The 6,000-nt window shown below is 43.1% G+C and overlaps 1 long non-coding RNA gene across 1 annotated transcript in view; it reads left to right on the plus strand.

Moving 5' to 3' along the window:
- LOC134358238 (uncharacterized) overlaps positions 1-1,159 on the plus strand; it is a 119,612-nt gene extending 118,453 nt beyond the window's left edge. The window contains exon 4 of the long non-coding RNA XR_010020838.1: positions 703-1,159. This is a non-coding gene — a long non-coding RNA (uncharacterized LOC134358238). The remainder of the gene's footprint in view (positions 1-702) is intronic.
- The last annotated feature ends 4,841 nt before the right edge of the window (positions 1,160-6,000 follow it).

The raw sequence follows: 6,000 nt of genomic DNA on the forward strand, positions 1-6,000 counted from the left end.
CAGTTATCATCAATGGCAGCTTACATTGGTTGAGAGCTGTAGCGTATAATGGCTGCTTGTACTAAATCTCCTCAGAGAATGATCATTACTGTGTTTTCCTTTGCTTTTTTTATTGGCTTAAAATCAGTCATTTCTAATGAAAATTGAATAATTCATTAAGAAAAGCAAGTGAAGACTACGTGCATTCATTTTCATTCCACAACTCCAAACACTGTACATTCACTAAATTATTATGGCAATTATCAGAGATAGCATTTGATTGTATTACAGTGAAACAAAGCATTTTTACATGCTGATTTCTATTACATTTCCCTGTGTGACAGGTTAGGCCTGAGGCCTAAAACAGAGATGTCTGCAGCAAAATATTAAGAGATTCTTGGGATGTTGATGACTCAAAGCTCCTGGAAATAATTCAAGGCAGATTCTGACAGGCACTCCTTAGCGGTTTGTTTAAACACTTCTACAGGGAATGGATAAAGCATTCCTTTGTACTGTACGAAGGGCATGTGCACTAACTTATCTGATACAGTGTACAAGATTCAGATTTTTGCTCATCAGTGGAATAATAAGCCTTATGGAATTACAATGATTATTTAGCTATGAGACAGAACCAACTGATTAGGTCAGAGCATTCAAAACCATGAGAGACTATTTAAAGTGAATTATTTTTTTGTTAAAAATTATCTTCATTCCTCTCTCCAGGGTGCCAGGCCTTTTGCTGTTCCATCATTGGGTTAATTCAAACACCGGCCCAGATAGATCGAGAAGGCACGATGCCAGTCAGGACGAGAGCCAATTTCGCTCATTTTCCGCGATGGTTATCTCTACGGCACTGAGGCTATGAAGACTGCCCCGGCTGCTGTGCTCCATGCCTGCTAATATGATGAACTGATAAGCGAGGCTTTGGGCCTACTCCGGCTATTCTGGAGTTTGGATCTGAGGACTTAATCTTGGTTTGGAATGCTGTTGTTGTTTGCTTCAATTGTTTGCATGTTTTTTTTCTTTCTTTTTGCACATCAAGTGTTAGTCTTTTATTTTTTATTTTTACTTGTTTTTTTCTTTAATCGGGTTCTTTTTGGTTTTTTGCTTTGTAGCTACCCGCAAGCAAGTAAATCTCAACATTGTTGTGATTTACACATTCTTTGGTAATAAATGAATCTTGAGGAAAACTTCATCTTCATCATTACCTGTCATGTTAAGACCATAATACATAGGAGCAGAATTAAGCCATCTGGCCCATTAAGTCTGCTGCACCATTCAATCATGGCCGATCCTTCCCCCCCCACCCCCTCAACCCCAGTTCCCGGCCTTCTCCCTGTAACCTTTGATGCCATGTCCAATCAAGAATCTATCAATCTCTGCCTTAAATACACCCAATGACCTGAAATCTGAAATTCCTCCTCTTCTCTGTTTTGAAAGGGTGCCCCTCTATCCTGAGGCTGTGCCCTCTTGTCCTAGACTCTCCCACCATTGGAAACATCCTTTCCACATCTACTCTGTCGAGGCCTTTCACATTCAAAAGGTTTCAATGAGATTCCCCCTCATCCTTCCGAATTCCAGCAAGTACAGACCCCCAGAGCAATCAAATATTCCTCGTATGATAACCCTTTCGTTTCTGGAATCATCCTTGTGAACCTCCTCTGGACCCTTCCCAATGCCAGCACATCTTTTCTCAAGTGAGGGGCCCAAAATTGTTCACAATATTCAAGGTGAGGCTTCACTAGTGTCTTATAAAGCCTCAGCATCACATCCTTGCTCTTGTATTCTAGACCTCTTGAAATGAATGCTAACATGACTTTTGCCTTCCTCACCACCGACTCAACCTGCAGGTTAACCTTCAGGGTGTTCTGCACAAGCACTCCCAAGTCCCTCTGCACCTCAGATTCCTGGAATTGCTCCCTGTTTAGAAAGTGATTTGCCATTGCCTTGTTTTGGGCAGTGTCTCTACAAGATGCATGACCCCAGCCATTATCAACGGTCTTCAGAGATTTTCTGCCTGGTTCACTTCTGATAAGCACCTGCTGCTTATACGACCATCCAGCACCTGTTCCCATCGCTTCATGCGACCCTGATTGGAGTGGGGTGGCTAAGCAGGTGCTACACCTTGCCCAAGGGTGACCTGCAGGCTAGTGGAGGGAGGTGCCTCACACCTCCTTTGGTAGAGACACATCTCCTCCCTGTCACCCAGGAGGAAAACTTGGAACTCGTAAAAACTGAAGACTTTTTAAATCATGAAGTATATTTGTTACAACAGAAAATCTGCTGGAAGAACACAGTGGGTCGATCACCTTCTGTAGGATGAAAGAAATTGGTAATGTCCTAAGTTGAAACAGGAAGTGAAAAAGGAGCACAATCAGAATCAGGCTTATTATTATCGATATATACTGTGAAATTTGTTATTTTGCAGCAGTAGTACAGTGCCTCACGTACAAAAATACGATAGTATGATAGAAGAGGGGAAGAAGCGTTTTAAAAAAATTGAATATAGAAACATAGAAACATAGAAAATAGGTGCAGGAGTAGGCCATTCGGCCCTTCGAGCCTGCACCGCCATTTATTATGATCATGGCTGATCATCCAACTCAGAACCCAGCCTTCCCTCCATACCCCCTGACCCCTGTAGCCACAAGGGCCATATCTAACTTCCTTTTAAACATAGCTAATGAACTGGCCTCAACAGTTTGCTGTGGCAGAGAATTCCACAGATTCACCACTCTCTGTGTGAAGAAGTTTTTCCTAATCTCGGTCCTAAAAGGCTTCCCCTCTATCCTCAAACTGTGACCCCTCGTTCTGGACCTCCCCAACATCGGGAACAATCTTCCCGCATCTAGCCTGTCCAATCCCTTTAGGATCTTATACGTTTCAATCAGATCCCCTCTCAATCTTCTAAATTCCAACGAGTACAAGCCCAGTTCATCTAGTCTTTCTTCATATGAAAGACCTGCCATCCCAGGAATCAATCTGGTGAACCTTCTTTGTACTCCCTCTATGGCAAAGATGTCTTTCCTCAGATTAGGGGACCAAAACTGCACACAATACTCCAGGTGTGGTCTCACCAAGGCCTTGTACAACTGCAGTAGTACCTCCCTGCTCCTGTACTCGAATCCTCTCGCTATAAATGCCAGCATACCGTTCGCCTTTTTCACCGCCTGCTGTACCTGCATGCCCACTTTCAATGACTGGTGTATAATGACACCCAGGTCTCGTTGCACCTCCCCTTTTCCTAATCGGCCACCATTCAGATAATAATCTGTTTTCCTATTTTTGCCACCAAAGTGGATAACTTCACATTTATCCACATTAAATTGCATCTGCCATGAGTTTGCCCACTCACCCAACCTATCCAAGTCACCCTGCATCCTCTTAGCATCCTCCTCACTGCTAACACTGCCACCCAGCTTCGTGTCATCCGCAAACTTGGAGATGCTGCATTTAATTCCCTCATCCAAGTCATTAATATATATTGTAAACAACTGGGGTCCCAGCACTGAGCCTTGCGGTACCCCACTAGTCACCGCCTGCCATTCTGAAAAGGTCCCGTTTATTCCCACTCTTTGCTTCCTGTCTGCTAACCAATTCTCCACCCACACCAATACCTTACCCCCAATACCGTGTGCTTTAAGTTTGCACACTAATCTCCTGTGTGGGACCTTGTCAAAAGCCTTTTGAAAATCCAAATATACCACATCCACTGGTTCTCCCCTATCCACTCTACTAGTTACATCCTCAAAAAATTCTATGAGATTCGTCAGACATGATTTTCCTTTCACAAATCCATGCTGACTTTGTCCGATCATTTCACCGCTTTCCAAATGTGCTGTTATCACATCCTTGATAACTGACTCCAGCAGTTTCCCCACCACCGACGTTAGGCTAACCGGCCTATAATTCCCCGGTTTCTCTCTCCCTCCTTTTTTAAAAAGTGGGGTTACATTAGCCACCCTCCAATCCTCAGGAACTAGTCCAGAATCTAACGAGTTTTGAAAAATTATCACTAATGCATCCACTATTTCTTGGGCTACTTCCTTAAGCACTCTGGGATGCAGACCATCTGGCCCTGGGGATTTATCTGCCTTCAATCCCTTCAATTTACCTAACACCACTTCCCTACTAACATGTATTTCGCTCAGTTCCTCCATCTCACTGGACCCTCTGTCCCATACTATTTCTGGAAGATTATTTATGTCCTCCTTAGTGAAGACAGAACCAAAGTAATTATTCAATTGGTCTGCCATGTCCTTGCTCCCCATAATCAATTCACCTGTTTCTGTTTGCAGGGGACCTACATTTGTCTTTATCAGTCTTTTCCTTTTTACATATCTATAAAAGCTTTTACAGTCCGTTTTTATGTTCTCTGCCAGTTTTCTCTCATAATCTTTTTTCCCCTTCCTAATTAAGCCCTTTGTCCTCCTCTGCTGAACTCTGAATTTCTCCCAGTCCTCAGGTGAGCCACTTTCTCTGGCTAATTTGTATGCTACTTCTTTGGAATTGATACTATCCCTAATTTCTCTTGTCAGCCACGGGTGCACTACCTTCCTTGATTTATTCTTTTGCCAAACTGGGATGAACAATTGTTGTAGTTCATCCATGCAACCTTTAAATGCCTGCCATTGCATATCCACCGTCAATCCTTTAAGTGTCATTTGCCAGACTATCTTAGCTAATTCACGACTCATACCTTCAAAGTTACCCCTCTTTAAGTTCAGAACCTTTGTTTCTGAATTAACTACGTCACTCTCCATGTTAATGAAGAATTCCACCATATTATGGTCACACTTACCCAAGGGGCCTCTCACAACAAGATCGCTAATTAACCCTTCCTCATTGTTCAAAACCCAGTCCAGAATAGCCTGCTCTCTAGTCGGTTCCTCGACATGTTGGTTCAAAAAACCATCCCGCATACATTCCAAGAAATCCTCTTCCTCAGCACCTTTACCAATTTGGTTCACCCAATCTACATGTAGATTGAAGTCACCCATTATAACTGCTGTTCCTTTATTGCACACATTTCTAATTTCCTGTTTAATACCATCTCCGACCTCACTACTACTGTTAGGTGGCCTGTACACAACTCCCACCAGCGTCTTCTGCCCCTTAGTGTTACGCAGCTCTACCCATATCGATTCCACATCTTCCCGGCTTATGTCCTTCCTTTCTATTGCGTTAATCTCTTTTTTAACCAGCAACGCCACCCCACCTCCCCTTCCTTCATGTCTATCCCTCCTGAATATTGAATATCCCTGAATGTTGAGCTCCCATCCCTGGTCACCCTGGAGCCATGTCTCTGTGATCCCAACTATATCATAATCATTAATAACAATCTGCACTTTCAATTCATCCACCTTATTACGAATGCTCCTTGCATTGACACATAAAGCCTTCAGGCGCTCTTTTACAACTCTCTTAGCCATTTTTAATGCTTGCCCTGGATTTGTTGGCCTGCCACTTTTACTTTTCCCCTTTGTACTTTTTGCTTCTACGCTCACTTTACACCCCTCTGTCTCTCTGCACTGGTTCCCATCCCTCTGTTGTGAACTAACCTCCTCACACCTAGCCTCTTTAATTTGATTCCCACCCCCCAACCATTCTAGTTTAAAGTCACCTCAGTAGCCCCCGCTAATCTCCCTGCCAGGATATTGGTCCCCCTAGGTCTTCAAGTTCCTGTACCTGCCCTCAATGAACTAAACTGAACGTTCCCAGACTGTTTCTGGGACCCTGCAGTTTGATTTTTAATAGTGCGTATGATTTTACCTTCTTTTTTTGTCGTTTTCTGTGATTTGTTCTTTTTTTTTGTGAGTTGGGTGTTTGCTGTCTTCTTTGAACGAATTCCATGGTGATGGGTGGCAAAAAGTTGTGTTGCATATACAAATGGATCAGCCATGATCTTAATGCCTGGCAGAGGAGACTCAAAGTTCAAAGTACAGTTATGATCAAGGTATGTGTACAATTTACAACGTTGAGGTTTGCCTTCTAACAGGCAGCCACGAAACAAAAGAAACC

The sequence above is a fragment of the Mobula hypostoma genome, chromosome 2, assembly GCF_963921235.1.
Source record: "Mobula hypostoma chromosome 2, sMobHyp1.1, whole genome shotgun sequence".
Taxonomy (NCBI): Eukaryota; Metazoa; Chordata; class Chondrichthyes; order Myliobatiformes; family Myliobatidae; genus Mobula; species Mobula hypostoma.